At 44.3% G+C, this 18731-nt stretch overlaps 1 protein-coding gene across 1 annotated transcript in view; it reads left to right on the forward strand.

Annotated features, from left to right (window-relative positions):
- Positions 1-18731, forward strand: part of FSD1 (fibronectin type III and SPRY domain containing 1) — a 1307274-nt gene that overhangs the window by 1232393 nt on the left and 56150 nt on the right. The window lies entirely within an intron of this gene.

An 18731-nucleotide genomic window follows, 5' to 3' on the forward strand; every position in this document is an offset into this window, starting at 1 on the left:
GCCAAAAAACTGGAAAACCCCAAGCCTTCATCCTCTTCGGCTCTGTGTTCGGATCAGTCTAAATAGGAAGGGCAAGCTACCAGCTAAGTTGGACCTGACTGTCGGTTTTGACAAGACACTATCACCTATGGCTCCATCTGTGTTTTCAGAGCCAGTAAGGTCCGATAAGCGTTCCAGGTCTCCTGCCTTGGAACCGGTGTGGTCTGCTCCACAGTCTACTTTGCTACAGTCTGTGGCAGGCAGTCACCGGTCTTCAACTCATTCCTCTCTGTCATCCAAGAGTCTCTCTGATGATGATGTGGAGAGGGTGGTGAAGAGGCTTCTTAGGACACCAGCATTAACCAAAATACTTTCGGGCCCATCCCAGACGGAAATGGTGCCGACAGCCCAAACAACTGTCTCGATTCCTTCTCAGACTCCTCTGAGTTCAGAGCCGAAGTGTATTGAAGTCGTAGTGGTGAACCATCGGTTCCGGTAACCTCCGGTCTTTGAGATCCTACTACCTCTCCGATCTTGATATACCCCCCTTCTATTGAGAGATCTAGTAGCCGACGCTCCCTCGTCGGCTCCTGGGGGAGCGGCATCAGACCCTTGTCCGACCCTACTCTCCCTCTTGGAGCTTCGGTGCAGGTCAGCTTGGCTCCTACATTGGCCTCGGAGCCATTGCCCTCGGTTCAGAGGAAGTCACCAGCTTCTTTGGAGCCTGAGACTCTTTCAGGTTAGGACTGCGATGCCTTCGAGGTGATCGTGCTGTCTGATGAGACAGCTCCACCCTCAGCTCCATTGGCTCCTTTGCTTTCGGTGCTGGTGTCTGCCTCTGAACCCCCCCCCCCAAAGCGTAGGGAGCCCATGCTGCAGGACACCCCATTGTGCGATTCCACCTCTTCTGAAACCTCCCCCGAGCATCCTCAGAGGAGGTCCGTTGGAAGAGGACTTTGCAAGAGGAAGCATGTGGACTCCCCTGAGTCCTTGACATCAGACACTGACTTGGATGACTCAGAAGGGTCCCCACTGTCCCCCTCTGATGTCTCTTTTCCAGACATTTTAGAAATCCTTAGGGTGAATGGAAGTCCCTTGCCCCTTCTGAAGATGAGTCAGTGTACCTGGATGCATTTGGTTCCCGATCTTCCACCTCTTGGGTATCTCCTCCTTTCGACCCACTATTACATGTAGTGAGTTGAAAGGCGGGGAGCTTTCCAGACACCATGGAACCAGTTCCGCGGATGCCCAACAAATTCATAACCGCCCCTGAAGACAGACTCTTGTTATCCAAAGGTGTTCCCGTTGATGCTGTGGTGATGGCAGCAGCCACCAAGAAGGAATTAGCGGAAACTTCATCTGTCCATCAGCCGAATAAAGAATCTTGTACATTGGACAGATACGAGAGGCGTATGTTTTCTTCATCGACCTTTACACTCAAGTCGCTGAACTATTTGTCCCACTTTACAAGGCTTCAAAGGGATCTCTTCAAAGAGTTAGGAGATACCTTACAGGATCCTAGGGCTGCGGGAGCCTTGGACAAGGTGGCTTCTCAGCATGCGACCTTGACTTCAGTGGTTAACTCCTCCATGCGGCTAATTTCTTACACAGCCAATGGGGCGAGCAGGGCGGCAGGCACAGGGTAGCCTTATGCAGACTCCTGGATGTGCCTTTGTCATTTTGCAGAGTCTTCCTTTACCAACGCCCCCTTTGATGGCTTGTCCTTGTCTGGGCCTCAGGTGAAAGACTCTTACCAGGTGTGAACAGGATGGCAAAACTCTCTCTGCCGTGGGAGTACGTTTTTTCCGCTCCATCTAGGCCCTATCCTAAAGGCCAGAAAAGCGGGAATCAGGGCGACAGAGATACCTTCTCTGATCGGCCCTTCCAGCGCTCCTGAAGGGAGGCCCAACTCCGGTTACAGTACCCAAAAGGCTGGCAGACAATCACAGAAGATACATGGGTACTATTGATGATATCTGGAGGTTGCAATATTCCCGTCTTCCAACATCCCCTGTCAAAAAGACAACACTCTATCCCGGATGTTCCACCCAGTCTTCGGGATCAAGCAAACCTAGAGGTTCAAAGGTTGCTAAGAAAGAGTCATCCAGGAAGTCCCCACAGAAAAAAATCAGATCTGGAACTTACTCAAGGTTCTTTTTAGTTCCAAAGAAAACAGGGGACTGGAGACCAATATTGGATCTCAGCAGGCTGAACAAATCGGTCAAGAAAACAAAGTTACGGATGGTAACACTACAGTCCATTCTTCCCTTTCTGGGCAGGACAGTTGGATGTGGTCTGTCGATCTCCAGGATCCATACTACCACATAAAAATGGACAGATGGTCAAGGCGATATCTACGCTTCCGGCTGGCAGTTGCTCATTATCAGTTCAGAGCACTGCCCTTTGGTCTCACCACAGCCCCCAGGGTGTTAACCAAATGCATGGCGTAGTTGCAGCTCACTTGAGGCGTCAAGGATTCTGGGTGTTTCCATATCTAGATAACTGGCTCCTTACTGCCACCACCGAGCATCAACTAATCAGGGCAAGAAAATCCACAATTCGCTCTTGTTCTCACCTTGGGTTCACCATAAACTACGAAAAATCTGCCTTGTTGCCTTGTCAATATATTACCTTTATAGGGGCTGATTTAGACACAAGGGCCATGATAGCAAAGCTGCCTCAAGAAAGAGTATTAACGATCCATCGCCAAGTTGTCATGCTGTTCACACAAAACAGAATTCAAGCAAGATTTGTTCTCAAGGTCTTGGGTTCTATGGTGGCGGCAATCACCTGGTCCTGATGACTCGATTTCATATGAGAATTCTACAGTGGTTCCTATTTGCACAATGGTCATTCCAGGATTTACCCGTATCACATAAGATTCTGATCACGGAATCCTGCAAAAAGGATCTGGAGTGGTGGCTTCACTCCCCTATGGTAACAAAATAGGGACCATTTCTACCCCCTCCCACCCTGTAGCCACAGTGACCACGGACGCTTCTCAGATAGAGTTGGGGGGGCATTATCTGGGACAGACTGTTCAAGGGACTTGGCAGGAACAGGAGTGCCACTTGCACATCAATGTCCTGGAGATGAGAGCGGTGCTTCTGGCATTGCTAGCACTTCAGGACTCTCTACCTACACAGACTATAGCAATTTAGACTGACAATATGTCAGTAGTATGGTATATCAACAAACGGGGTGGAACCAGATCTTGTGTTGAGAGGCTCTATGAGTTTGGCAATGGGCAATGTCTTCCCAGTGCTTTCTGGTTGCAGCGTACATCCCAGAAAAATCCAATGTGATAGCAGACAAGCTCAATCGGGCTGTCCTGATGCCTCATGAGTGGTCCCTGAAGCAGGAAGTTGTGGACTTGATTTTTCACAAATGGAGCCAGCCATGCTGCGATCTGTCCCCCCCCCCCCCCAACAACAAATGCAGCAGCTACTTTGCCCTTGTTCCACCACTGGGATAGTCACCCAGGGATGCAGGTGTTCACAATTGGCTCCCTGGACTGCTTTACACCTTTACACCTTTACACTTTTTCCCCTAACCCCCAAGGTTCTTCAGAAGCATAGTCATTGGGTTGTAAGCTAATCCTCATTGCCCCTTACTGGCATCATCAGATTTGGTTCCCATTCCTTTGGCCTCACCTGCAGGGGGAGTTTTGGATCCTAGAACCAGTGCCAGATCTTTTGATGCATAAGTCGGGGACTCCCCATCCTTCCATTCAAACTCTCAAGCTCACAGCTTGGTTACTCCACTTCTGGTCTTAGCCAGGCTTCCCGATGATTCTCCGGCAGTTCAACACATTTTGATTTCCTCCAATAAGCCGACTACTAGGAAACTTTCTGCTGGTAAATGGAAGAGGTTCTCTTGTTGGGCAGACAAAAATCAGGTTTGTCCCTTTACTGCTCCCATTTCAAAGATTCTTGAATTTCTTGCTGAAACCTTTGACTGAAGAGCATCTGCAGCTGCTATCTTAGTTCAGTTAGCTGCCATTTCTAATTTCCATATGGGATCCAATATGTCCCATAGGTTATGCAAGGCATTCCTAAGAGGTACTACCCTCTTAAGACCTCTAATAAGAGAACCTCTCTCCCCCCAACCCCAGGATCTAGATGCTCTGATTCGTTCTCCCTTTGAACCATCTGCTTCTTGTCTTGGAAGACCCTTTTCTTGGTTGCAGTTACCACAGCTAGAAGGGTTTCAGAATTGCGAGCCTTATCTATTCATCCCCTGTACTTGATTTTCCATAAAGATCAGGTTTCTCTCAGAACCAACCCCTCTTTCTTACCCAAGGTATGTTCTGACTACAATTTGAATCAATCTATAGAGCTTCCTGTGTTCTTCCCCAATCATGGCAACAAGGCAGAGTATAAGCTTCATCAATTGGACATTCATAGACCGTTCCGTTTCTATTTACACAGGACCAAGGACTTTAGAAAATCTGACCAATTGTTCATATCCTTTGTGGACAATAAAAAAGGTTGTGCAGTCTCAAAGTTGTCTTTATCAAAGTGGCTTTCAGGCACTATAAAACATGTCTACGAGTTGCGTAAACAAAAACTTCCAGGGAAAATTAAAAGACACTCAACAAGGGCCTTGGCTATCTCTATTGCCTTTCAAGCCAGACTGCCTTTGGTTTTGTTCTGTGCAGCAGCTATATAGGCTAATCCTCATACCTTTATCACTCATTACAAAGTAGATGTGGCCTCCCGGAACAGGGCATCCTTTGGTTCCACAGTCCTGAAGAGTTTTTTCCAGTGAGCTACCCAAGAATCAGGTGCTGGGGACAGCAAGAATGAATGCGAGATATGAACAACATAACATAAAGTTATGTACTCAACATAACCTTCCATGTTTGTTGCCCTTGATCTTGCCTTCCTTCTTGCGTGCCACCCTCCTCCTCCCTTCCTGGAGAATCAAGAGGAATTCCTTGATGTTCTTCGTGTTTCACTGTTGCAGTCATCACATTTGGGTTATCTGCTTGCAGTAGCCCTCAGTCGGCCTGATTATCAAAGTCTTGGGTCCTGCGTCGGTTGCTGTCTCATCTTCTGTGATGTCGGGTAGTCGGGTATAAAGCATGCAGCCAACACCATTACATCAGTCTTTCTTGCTGTGTGGTAGCAGAAGCAGTTCGCAAGTGCCGGTTGGCAGACTCCTGAAATTTTCGTTTTTGAGTTTCAGAACCTAAGTCTTCAACTAAAGCTAAGTTCCCCATTGGGGAAACTTTTTCTTGCTCTAAACCGGTCAGTAAAAGTCAATAATTGTATTTCTTGTGGAAAGCAAATACCTCACAAAGATTTTCATTCATACTGTATTCCTTGCCTAGGCCCTGACCACGACGTACCTTGCTGTCGGTTTTGTGCTTTATTTAAGCAATGAACTATTCATTGTCAGTATATTTACACTTCTAAATATTTTGTTACTCCGTTCAATTATCCAGATACGTCTTCAACTAGCCATCTGACTACCGACATTCCAAAAAAACGCAAAAATAAAGACAGAGACAGACTGCCTAGGTCCAAAGCTGCCGACAACGCTTCTCAGTCAGTCATCAGTTCGCCAGTACTCAGTGAGGCGCTTTCACAGCCCCTGATACCCACTACTTCAGATTCACAGGCCTCTACTGAGACCCATTCAGAGTCTGGTATGCCGCGAGATGCTTCAACTCTGGAACCTGCTGATGTCTCTTTCTTTGATGGGTCCGGAGCCGCTGTGCATGCACCGGCTTCCAAGGGTGTATTCAGGCCTACTGACTTGCATAATAAACCGACGCCATCTTCTTCTTCAAGGCCTATAACTCAAGCCATGCCTAGAACCGACTCCCAGACCGCATGGTCAGGCCTCTATGCCTAAAAAACAAATAAGAATGGCTGAAAACCTTATTACTTTAATCGGGGGAAGCCAACCTTCCCCCTCTAAGAGACCTAGGACTGAGTTTGCTTATGATTCTTCTGACCAGGATTCTGAAATTTCTGTTTCCTCTGATGACCAGGATTTACTCTTATCTACCTGGGAGGATTCTGAAGCAGAGGACGCTATTCCCTCTGCCCCCCCCCCCCAGCGGATTTCTCTTTTGGTGAAACCCTGCATACTCTTGGGGAGCACTTGCGCTGGAAAGCCAGAATTACTCTGATTCTAAAAAGAGGCTTAGGGATTTCTTACTCCTGCCCCAACACCGGCATTTAGCTGTCCCTCCTGTACTAGACATTGTTGATGATGCCTTTTCGGAATCTAGCTTGGCCCCTGACTCTACCTCCTGCTCCCAGAAAACCTGATAGATTTTACAGGGTTCCTGACCCTCACAAGTTCCTTTTTAAAAATCCTACTGTGGATCCTGAGACCATTTCACAGGGACCCAAGGGCATTAAGGCTACTACTGCCAAAAATCCTACCCCCTCTGATAGAGATTCCAGGGCCCTGGATAGATGGGGTAAGAAGGTATACACTTCTGCAACTTTGGCCATTAGGGCCTTAAACTTCAAGTTTCATATGTTAAAGTATCAGCAGCATATTACTGGATTGCTTAAACAGAAAATTATGTTAATTCCTGACTGTGCTGAAAATAAGGATTTACAGGATTTAATGCATTCTGCTGAACAAGTTGGTAAACTTACTTTGCAGTGTGGTTTTGATTCACAAGAGGCATCTTGCAGGGCTGCTGTCACTGGGTCTGTACTTAGAAGGCATGCTTGGCTTAAGGAGCAATCTTTGCCAGATCATGTTAAAGCTAAATTGCTGGATGCTCCCTTAAACCAGGACCGCCTGTTTGGCAACAAAGCAGAAGACGGTCTTAAAAAAATGGAGGAAAAAGCTAAATCTATGCAAACTGTTAAAGGTTTCCTACAAGTGCAACCTCCAAGATTTGGTAGGCATTGGCCTTCTAAGAATTGGTCTTTTCCTGGCCTTCTCAGTCCAAACCCAGAACCAGTAGAACACCTAGGTTTCAGTCCAAGGGTATGCACAGGACTAAGCAGTAGGGGGCTCCCACTTCCAAATCAGTGAGTAGTAAGACTCCCCCCTATGGTAAACTGCCACAATGACTTAACTTTAAATCTTCCAAGCACTTCTCAACTGACTGCTCCTTTAGGGGGAAAGATCGCTCTGCAGGCAGAAAACTAGGAACTCATTACCCAGGACAGTGGGCAGAGGCTCAAAAGCAAGTACTCTCTCTCTTGAGTATAAAGGCTATTCAAACTGTACCAGAAGAGGAAAAGAGACCGTGTTTCTACTCGACTTTTCCTGGTACCCAGAAAAGACAACTCATGGCATCCTATCCTGGACCTTTCCATCTTAAACACCTTTTTGGTGATTCCAAAATTCAAGATGTTAACTTTTCACCATTACTTCCTATGCTGGGCAAAGACGCCTGGTTGGCAACACTAGATTTAAAGGAAGCCTACCTGCACATCCCAGTCAGGGAATCTTGCAGAAGATACCTACACTTCAAAGCAGGCTACATGCACTATCAGTTCTCTGCACTGCCCTTTGGCTTATCTAATGCACCCAGGGTATTCACAAAGTGCCTTGCTCAAGTCATTGCATTTTGCAGGCAAAGAAATATCCAGATATACCCATACCTGAACGATTGTCTAATTCAGGCAGAAAGCCAGGACATCCTTTTGAATCATCTGGCTTTTGTACAAAAGGTGCTAACCTGTCTGGGGTGCACCATAAACGAAAGGAAATCACAGCTGGTACCCTGTCAGCAAATTATATTCCTGGGCGCAAGCTTGAACACAACTTCCCAGATGGCTTTACTCACGCCAGAGAAACAGATTCATTTGACAACTTACTTCAAATTAATGCCCACAAAAACCCTGCTGTCTGCAAGGCAAATAATGCAAGCCTTGTGGTTCATGGCCTCATGCATTCTACTAATTCCATATGCAAGACTGGCATATGAGGAAATTACAATGGTATCTAAAAAGCCTATGGTGTCACCATTCTCAGGATCTAGTAGCAATGATTCCTATCCTACCTTGCCTACGGTTAAAGTTCCTTTCTCCAAGGTACTACTAAAAATCAAACAGGACAAAGCAAGGATGATACTGATTGCACCAGACTGGCCACGCCAACATTGGTACCCCCTCTTGCGCAGTTTGTCACTGCTGGCTCCATGGCACCTGCCTCAGACCCCTACCCTGCTGTTACAGCAGGAGAGCCAGATTCTGCCCCCCCCCCCCCAGCTTCAAACCCTGACCCTGGCAGCCTGGCTAATTACCTAAGCTCTCCGTTACTGTCCCTCAGTAAACAGGTGCTGGATGTCATTTTGGAGGCAAGGAGGCCTAGTACTAGAAAATCTTATGTTGAAAAATGGAAAATAATCTATGCCTGGAACCAAACTCAAGGGGTGGGCACAGCAACACCCAATTTACCTCAGATTCTTCAATACTTAACTGAGATGCTTCACAAGGGCCTTTCTTTTTCCACCATCAAAATTCACACCTCAGCTATTTCAGCTAATTACAACACAGAACCACCCCTCTTCTCTCATTCACTGCTCAAGCAGTTCCTCAGAGCGGCCAAAAACATAAGACCACCCAGGAGAGCCCCAACTCCAGCCTGGGACCTTAACTTTGTTTTGGAAAAACTCACTCTACCTCCTTTTGAGCCAGCTACAAGTGCATTGTTAAAATTCCTTTTTGGAAAACAGCCTTCCTTTTAGCAATCACTTCAGCAAGAAGGGTATCTGAATTACAGGCCCTTATGGCACTGGAGCCTTTCATCATCTTTCATGCGGACAGGGTGTCCCTCGGGAACAATCCCTCCTTCATGCCCAAGGTAGTATCCAGTGTGGCTCTTAATCAGTCCATTCATTTGCCAACTTTCTTTTCTAATCCACAGAACAAAGGGGAACAGATACTGCACTCCTTAGATGTTCATAGACAACTTAGATTTTACTTGGACAGGACTAAACCTCAAAGGAAATCTGAACTGCTGGTGGCATTTGCTGCAGGGGAAGAGGGTAAGGCTATTTCAAAGCAAACCATTTCTAAATGGATAGACCATTGCATTCATTTCTGCTATAAGCACCATGGAAAACCTATCCCACAGGGGATTAGACCCCATTCAATCAGGCCTGCATCTACCTCTACAGCCTTTCTCAGAGGTGTCCCTACCAGGGACATCCTAGAAGCTGCTACCTGGAGTTCTGTACATACTTTCACCAAGCATTACCATTTACCAATTTTCTCTAAATCCAGAGCTGGCTTTGCCAGGGCCTTAAAGCTGGTCCTAATGTTATCTAAATTCCTCCTCCCATCCTTAGCTTTGGGAAGAATTTACCCAAATGTGATGACTGCAACAGTGAAACACGAAGAACATAGTACAGTTGTGTACACTTACCATAAAAGTAGATATTCGAGTGTATTCACTGTTGCATTCCTGGTTACCCTCCCTCCAGCCCCCTAACTTCTTTTGGCTATACCTCCACTCTCCTTTACTATGCTTAAATGCTTTTTGATGCATTTGCTTTTTTGTTGGAGGTATAACCTTATATATATGTATATATATGTGTATGTATGTATGTATATATATAGATATATATATATGTATATATATATATATATATATATATATATATGTATATATATGTATGTGTATATATATATATATATATATATATATATTTAATTGCTTCCCATGTAGAAAGGCACCTGACATCTGGGGCAAGAAAAACTGATGTAATGGCGTCAGCTGCATGCTTTATACCCCTGACTACCTGACATCACGGAAAAAGAGACCGCAACTGACGCAGGCCCCAAGACTTTGATAATCAGGCCGACTGAGGACTACTGCAAGCAGATAACCCAAATGTGATGACTGCAACAGTGAATACACTCGAACATCTACATATATGGTAAGTGTACACAACTGTAATTTTTTATTGGTTATGCTGGCTGGGTTTCCTTTATGCAATGGTAAAAGAGCTCTGCACATACGGCAATGCAGGGCCAAACCAAATAGGGAACCAATCACAAATGGCCAGCAATCAGGTGAAAAAGGCAAAAAACAAGACAAACAAGACTAAATTAAGCCATTAAAAATGGCAATTGTAATTTTATTCTCCATACCAGTTTCGGCAAAACAGCCTTCATCAGTGGAATATTGTCTTTTGCCTTTTTCACCCGAATGCTGGCCATGGATTTCCTTTATACCATATGGTTAGTCTGTCTACTCCTATTACGCTTGTGAAGGGGTTACACCTTTATATGTAGGGTCTAGTTCTAGGTTATCGCAAACAAGATCTGGGTAACCACCGCTAGGCATGCTAGGATTGGGTCTAGCCTCGAGGCAGTAAAAGCTCTTGTGCTATAGTATACAGCCGAGTCAGAGCAGAGAATCAGCTCCAAACCCAAACAGCAAGAAGGAAGGTGAGATTAAGGACAACAAACATGGAACGTTATGGTGAGTACATAACTTCTTTTTTCTATACAGTGTGACTTAGCCTTCTCCAAATACCTCCAAACCATAATAAATATTGCCTCTCACCTGCTATGCAGTAGTGATATCAACCCCAACCCAGGTCCAATAACAAGTCCTACAAATCGCCAAAATTGGCCTAGACCCAATACTAGCCTACTTAAGAGAAAGTCTGATATTCTAATAATAAATCATAACCTAAGAAGCATCTTTAAAATCACTGAGCCCCATGCAAACCAATGCATTATATGTACCTGACATTATCTTAACAAAACCACTGACCTCCATGCAACCATAGCATTATACCTACCTGACATCATCTTCCTCACACAACCATAGCATTATACCTACCTGACATCATCTTCCTCACACATCCATAGCATTATACCTACCTGACATCATCTTCCTCAGACAACCATAGCATTATACCTACCGGACATCATCTTCCTCATAGAAACATGCAACCATAGCATTATACCTACCTGACATCATCTTCCTCACACAACCATAGCATTATACCTACCTGACATCATCTTCCTCACACAACCATAGCATTATACATACCTGACATTATCTTAACAAAACCACCGAGCTCCATACAACCATAGCATTATACATACCTGACATTATCTTAACAAAACCACCGAGCTCCATACAACCATAGCATTATACATACCTGACATTATCTTAACAAAACCACCGAGCTCCATACAACCATAGCATTATACATACCTGACATTATCTTAACAAAACCACCGAGCTCCATGCAACCATAGCATTATACATACCTGACATTATCTTAACAAAACCACCGAGCTCCATGCCACCATAGCATTATACATACCTGACATTATCTTAACAAAACCACCGAGCTCCATGCCACCATAGCATTATACATACCTGACATTATCTTAACAAAACCACCAAGCTCCATGCCACCATAGCATTATACATACCTGACATTATCTTAAAACCACCGAGCTCCATACAACCATAGCATTATACATACCTGACATCATCTTCCTCACTGAAACATGCAACCATAGCATTATACATACCTGCCATCATCTTCCTCACTGAAACATGCAACCATAGCATTATACCTACCTGACATTATCTTTACAAAACCACCGAGCTCCATGCCACCATAGCATTATACGTACCTGATATTATCTTAACAAAACCACCAAGCTCCATGCAACCATAGCATTATACGTACCTGACATTATCTTAACAAAACCACTGAGCTCCATACAACCATAGCATTATACATACCTGACATTATCTTAACAAAACCACCGAGCTCCATGCCACCATAGCATTATACGTACCTGATATTATCTTAACAAAACCACCAAGCTCCATGCAACCATAGCATTATACGTACCTGACATTATCTTAACAAAACCACCAAGCTCCATGCAACCATAGCATTATACATACCTGACATTATCTTAACATGACCACCAAGCTCCATGCAACCATAGCATTATACATACCTGACATTATCTTAACAAAACCACCGAGCTCCATGCCACCATAGCATTATACGTACCTGACATTATCTTAAAAAAACACTGAATGGGTTGGGAGGGTGGCCTAATGGTTAAGGTGTTAGCCTTACAAACACAAGGTGCAGGGTTTACGTCTCATATGTTGGTACTAGGCTATCGGCCCTAGGGCCTATGCAAGCCTAGCCATAACAATTCCCTGGATATTTCTTCCCACAGTATTTACTTCTCTGGATCCCTGTCTAGCAGGGCGACTGACATGATCCCCGGGGTGACTTTCCTATCTCCCATCCAATCATCACGGTTCCTTTTGAACAGGGCCAAGAAGGCGCTCTGCTTGACATCTATGGGCAGTCTATTCCAGAGTTTGGAGAGTCTCTGGGTCAGGAAGCTATCCCTCCAGCATGTTTTGTTCATTGTGATGAGAAGGTTTAGATCCCTGGAGCGTGTGGCACTGTGGGATTGGAATTTCTTTAAGTGGAGCATGTCCAACAGCTCAGGGTTTGACATGGCCTTGTATGTTAAGCAGAGATCGCCTCTGAGTAGATGATATGCCACAGAGTATAGCTTGATTTTTTTTAGACGGTCAGCATATGGCATCTGCTTTAGGCCTGTGATTCTTTTAGTGAGGTATTTCTGTGGCCTTTCCAGCTGTTGCAGATGTCTTGTGAGGTACATACCAAACTGGGCATTATACTCTATAATGGGTCTAATGAGGGATGAGTACAGTGGGACTATGACCTCTTTTTTCTGGATGAAAAGCACTTGGTGATGAGGTGTGCCACATAGAAGGATTTCCTGACTGATGTGGTTAGCGAAAGTGAGACCACTGTCCACTTGTGTCCCGAAGTCTCTCATCACACTTTCGATGTTTAGTGTCCTGCCACCTATGTGGTAATTCATGGGTGCATGTTTTTTTCCAAAGGGGATGACTACACATTCCTTGGCATTACGCTTGAGCCCATGGCTCTGACACCAGGCATCTGTTTCTGTAAGGCCCTTTTGTAGAATATCCACATCATTTGGGGATTCAGTAATGGCTCCCAGTTTGCAGTCATCTGCGAACTTTGTTAGCCAGAGTCCCTTAGTGTTGGCCTATACTTCAGAGAAGTAGATGCCAAACAAGAGTGGTTCCAGGACTGAACCCTGAGGTACTCCACTTGTCTGGAGCTGGATTTGGAGTCGGCTACTTTTACAGTCTGGGTTCTGTCAGTAAGCCAGTTGGCAACCCATCAAGTGACGTAGGGATTTATGCCCAGCTTAGTAAGTTTATCTATGATTCCAGAGTGGGGAATGGTGTCAAAGGCCTTGGCGAGGTCCATATAGGTTGTGTGGGACTGCCTTACCCTCACCCACAGCTCTGGAGACTGTTTCGAAGAAGTCAATCAGATTCAGGAGACAAGATTGGCCCTTCACAAACCCAAACTGGGTGGGGTCCAGTGTTTGAAGGTTGCCAATGTCTTTGTTTATAAGTTCCATGATAATGCGCGTTCCATGCCCTTGCAGATCAGGCTTGTCAGACTGATGAGACGGTAGTTCCCAGGATCCAAGGCAGATCCCCCCTTGTGGAGAGGGATAACTGTAGCTGTGCACCACTCAGTGGGCATGAAGCCTGAGGTGAGGCTATGATTAAACATGGCACTTAGGTGAGGTGCCAGTTCATTTTGTAGTTCATGTAGTACACAGACTGGGATGTCATCTGGTCCCATGGATGCTGTGCGGTTTCTACCCGTGTGGCCATGATTACTGGAATTTGGCAATCTTTTGGTATTGAGATGGGCCCTTTAGGGGGGTGAGAGGGGGGTGAAGATGGCACTAAATCGATCTGCCAGGATATTGGCAATATCCTTGGGATCAGTATATTTAATGCCATTCTGTTGTAGCTCAGAGCAGATCTGAGCATTGCCATTTAGATTCTTGACATAACTATAGAATGCCTTGTGGTTGTCTTTGGAATCTTTGGCAATTTTATTTTTGTAACTATCTTTTGAGGATTTTATGAGGGATCTCAGCTTCTTACTGGGGCTGGTGAGGGAGTTTTTTGCATCCTGGGATTTTCCTCTTTTCTGCAACAGTTTCTTCCTTCTGTTGTATAGTTTGTTTATAGCAGGGGATCACCAGATTGGCTTCCTTTTTTTGGAGAAGAACATATTGGTTCTATTTGGGATGGCCTGATTCATTCACGAGTGGATGTTCTCGTACAGTGCCTTAGTGTAGGATTCTGCAGTCGAACTTTCAGATCCCGTCTGCATGGGTGTCGTGAAGTTTGTCACTTCTGACTTCAGTAGCATGAAGTTGGCTTTGGAAACATTTTTAAGGAGGTTTCCTTACTGGGGGGGGGGGGGTGTGGATGTCAAGGGTGATTTGCTTATGGTCAGACCTGACCAATGAGGGGGTGACCACTGGTGTGGAGCATCCATCTCCCATGTTGGTAATGACCAGGTCTAGGATATTGGAGCCCCTGGTGGGACAATGGATTAGTTGATCCAGGGCATTGGAATTTATGAATTCCAAGAACCGTTGGGAAAAGGAGTTGGTACCCGAGTAGTTTTCCCAGTTAATGGCAGGGTAGTTGAAATCGCCCAGTATTAGGGCGTTTGGTTGTATCTTAATATTTTCCAGTATGTTTAGAAAGGTGTAGTGAGAATCTTGGGGCATGGTGGGGGATCTGTAGCAAGCTACAATTTGGATTGCAGTCTTACCCTAGTGTTAGTTGCACCTGGAAAATTTCAGATGCATTGTGTTGGGCAACTAGCCTGGAGATGTGAATATCCTTGGTGAATATGGACACTCCTCCACCTTTAGTGTTTCAGTCTTGGTTTTGTGGCCGAAAAGTGTGGTAAGAGTTGTAGCCTGGTATTGCAGGGGTGCTCTCTGGAGCCTTGAACCAGGTCTCAGTTACTGCACAGATATCGATGTTCTCCATTTTTAGGAGTGCCTCGAGAGAGTGCATTTTGAGGTTTAGACTTCTAGCATTACCTTCAGATTTTGCATGCTTGTATCTGTTACGGTGGTGGTTTTATTCTTTGAATCTACCCTAAAAAGGGCACTATAGGGGTGGCAAGAGCTTTAGCCAGTAACCTGAATCCCAGGGATGACAGGTGCAGACCATCTCTGGCAAAGCATCTTGGTTTGTCGATCATGTCTTCCCAGGCAGACAAATACTGGATCCCCTTTGAATGACACCAGAAGCTTAGCCAATTTTTGAAGTCAATCATTTTGTCCTTATACTGTGGTATTATTCTGGGCGAAGACAGGATGCTACTCAGGGCTAGGGTCATACCTCCCTGGGCCACATGATCCAAGAGCTCTTCTATGTCTCTCTTCATGTAGTCCAGGGAGGTACGTCTCAAGTCATTCACTCCAGCATGGACAATGACAGAGTCGTATTTGTACTTGTTGTGGAGTGACTTGAGTGCATGTGTTATGTGGCAGATCCTGGCACCCGACAGGCAGCTGACTGTAATTTCCTCCTTGTTCAGCCTGGTGAGTGGGACATCAGTATGCCTGATATAGAGTCATCTATGACTAAAGTGTTGGGTACATTGTCTTGCCTTAGGGGCTGTTGTTGGGTGGCACACTGGTGTTGTGAGCTATGTGTGTCACTTTGGTTGTGACTGGTGTTTGTTTCCGTTTCAGCTTCGGAGGTCCTTGTTGCTTGGGCAGGTTAATGTTAAGGGCCTCTGCATATGTGGGTTTAGTGTTGTTATGTGTGGGTGTTGATGGTGTGGGTTTTGAAGGGCTATGAGTTGCCAGAGGTGTAGTGCAGGTGTTAACCTTTTCCTCTTGACTGTCTAGCACAGTCTTGGCTGGAGAGAGCTTTGCTTCCAGTTTGGCTATGTAAGTGCATCTCTCGCAGGTTGTAGTGTTGGGTGGTAGGAGGAGAGGATTGTCTGTGTACATAAGGCAGTTGCCGCATTGCCCCAGTATGCCCAGATTCACCAGGTGGACAGGAGAAATCACCGGAAGCTAACCCTTGGTCATGCCTGTTCAGGTGCTTTCTTTGTAAAGTTTAAGAGCTGTTTTCCTTTACCTTTGCAAGGTACTTTGCAGTTATAGGCTGTTTAGTGCCTATAATTAATTTCTCCTTACTGACAAGGAGAGTTGTGTGCTTGTATCAGTTTCAGGCTTCCTAGTGCTTTACAGCAGGTTCTAGAGCAAGTGCTAGTCACAGGGGTTCATATTTTAGTGCTACTACTGAGAAACCAGCTAGTTCTAAGGGAAAATTTGAAGAGCAGACTTTCTGGTACCTGGAATAGTTTAACTGTAGGCTCGCAGTGCTGCACGATACGTAAAATGTACAAATACATGCGTTTGTAAGCCATAAAGTTGAAAGGGGTAGAAATCGGCCCAAAAAGGCTAATAAAATTACAATTTCTGAGCTGGAAACCACCCCTCTAGTGTTAGATAGGCAGTACAATGCTCACCACTCCTAGTGGTAAGCAGTGGGACTTCCCTCTACCACAGCAATGTCTGGATAGCTCTGAACACAGAAAATAAAGTCCTGAGACAAGCAAAGCCTGGGATCTGGACTGGCTAGGAAAGGTGGGAAACGAGCAAACAAGATAGTATATATATATATATATATATATATATATATATATATATATATATATATGAAACAGGCTAAACAATGCAATAATACAGTAAATAAACACATAAACGGCTAACACACGAGTGTGTAGCCCTAAACAGTAAATGCAATTAAAACTCTACAAAATTAGTAATTTAAAACTTTTTAAATAAAGCAAGGCAAGTGCACAACTGAAAAAGGATTTAAGAGGCAGTAATACAGCAGAATAAGTAGCTAGTCTACATATACAGAGAAGTCTATATATACAGAAAAGCAGCTAAAACACACAAACACTTCAGATGCAGTGCAACCTAGAGCACTTGAGTTATAGCAATATTAAGGCAATTACAGTTATAATAAATGCTCTAAAATATACTCTATATTTCCAAAATGTTTGAGAAGCACAGTCAGAACACAAGGAGATTCAGGCATTTTTTTTTTTTGTTGAAAGGGAAAAAGGAGAAACAGAAGGCCTTATCAAATGTTCTCTCTGTATTAGGTAGAATGAACTAATGACACTAGACTGGGAGGAGTGTCCCAGATCAAATTTACAGTAGGGGCGGGCAACTGCAAAGCCACCAAGTGCAACAGCAAGACACCAACAGGGACGGAGGGTGGGGACAATACTAAAGCTAGTAGCCTACACTCTTCAGACAGTAAACACTACAGAAAGCTACAAAATGAAAGTTTTTAAACAGATAAAGGAGCAAAGAGATTCTACAGAATGCTTTTAACTGCAAACAAATCAGTTACCCGTGCAGATTAGTTAATAGCAATAAAATACACTAAAAACTATACAGCAGGCTATAAAAAGTGCTATATATAAATTGCTAGAAACAATAATCAGTATGAATAATCCAAAAAAACAGGATACTTGTATATTTCAGCTCTGAGTTGTAGTCAATGCCCCTCCTCCACTCTACTCAGTGTGTATAAGGGATAATTAGCTAGGCTTAAAATGGCTCGCAAGGGCAGTTAGCCTAGTACTAATCTAAGAACGGAGATCCATGCAACCATAGCATTATACGTACCTGACATTATCTTAACATAACCACCAAGCTCCATGCAACCATAGCATTATACATACCTGACATTATCTTAACATAACCACCAAGCTCCATGCAACCATAGCATTATACGTACCTGACATTATCTTAACATAACCACCAAGCTCCATGCAACCATAGCATTATACGTACCTGACATTATCTTAACATAACCACCAAGCTCCATGCAACCATAGCATTATACATACCTGACATTATCTTAACATAACCACCAAGCTCCATACAACCATAGCATTATACATACCTGACATTATCTTAACAAAACCACCAAGCTCCATACATCCATAGCATTATACCTACCTGACATCATCTTAACATGACCACCAAGCTCCATACATCCATAGCATTATACCTACCTGACATCATCTTAACAAAACCACCAAGCTCCATACAACCATAGCATTATACATACCTGACATTATCTTAACAAAACCACCAAGCTCCATACAACCATAGCATTATAATGCATACCTGACATTATCTTAACATAACCACCAAGCTCCATGCAACCATAGCATTATACATACCTGACATTATCTTAACATAACCACCAAGCTCCATGCAACCGTAGCATTATACGTACCTGACATTATCTTAACATAACCACCAAGCTCCATGCAACCATAGCATTATACATACCTGACATTATCTTAACATAACCACCAAGCTCCATGCAACCATAGCATTATACATACCTGACATTATCTTAACATAACCATCAAGCTCCATGCAACCGTAGCATTATACGTACCCGACATTATCTTAACATAACCACCAAGCTCCATACAACCATAGCATTATACGTACCTGACATTATCTTAACATAACCACCAAGCTCCATGCAACCATAGCATTATACGTACCTGACATTATCTTAACATAACCACCAAGCTCCATGCAACCATAGCATTATACGTACCTGACATTATCTTAACATAACCACCAAGCTCCATGCAACCGTAGCATTATACCTACCTGACATTATCTTAACATAACCACCAAGCTCCATGCAACCATAGCATTATACATACCTGACATTATCTTAACATAACCACCAAGCTCCATGCAACCATAGCATTATACGTACCTGACATTATCTTAACATAACCACCAAGCTCCATGCAACCGTAGCATTATACCTACCTGACATTATCTTAACATAACCACCAA

This window comes from Protopterus annectens, chromosome 13.part0 (assembly GCF_019279795.1).
Source record: "Protopterus annectens isolate FY-2018-M chromosome 13.part0, PAN1.0, whole genome shotgun sequence".
In the NCBI taxonomy this organism is placed as follows: domain Eukaryota; kingdom Metazoa; phylum Chordata; order Ceratodontiformes; family Protopteridae; genus Protopterus; species Protopterus annectens.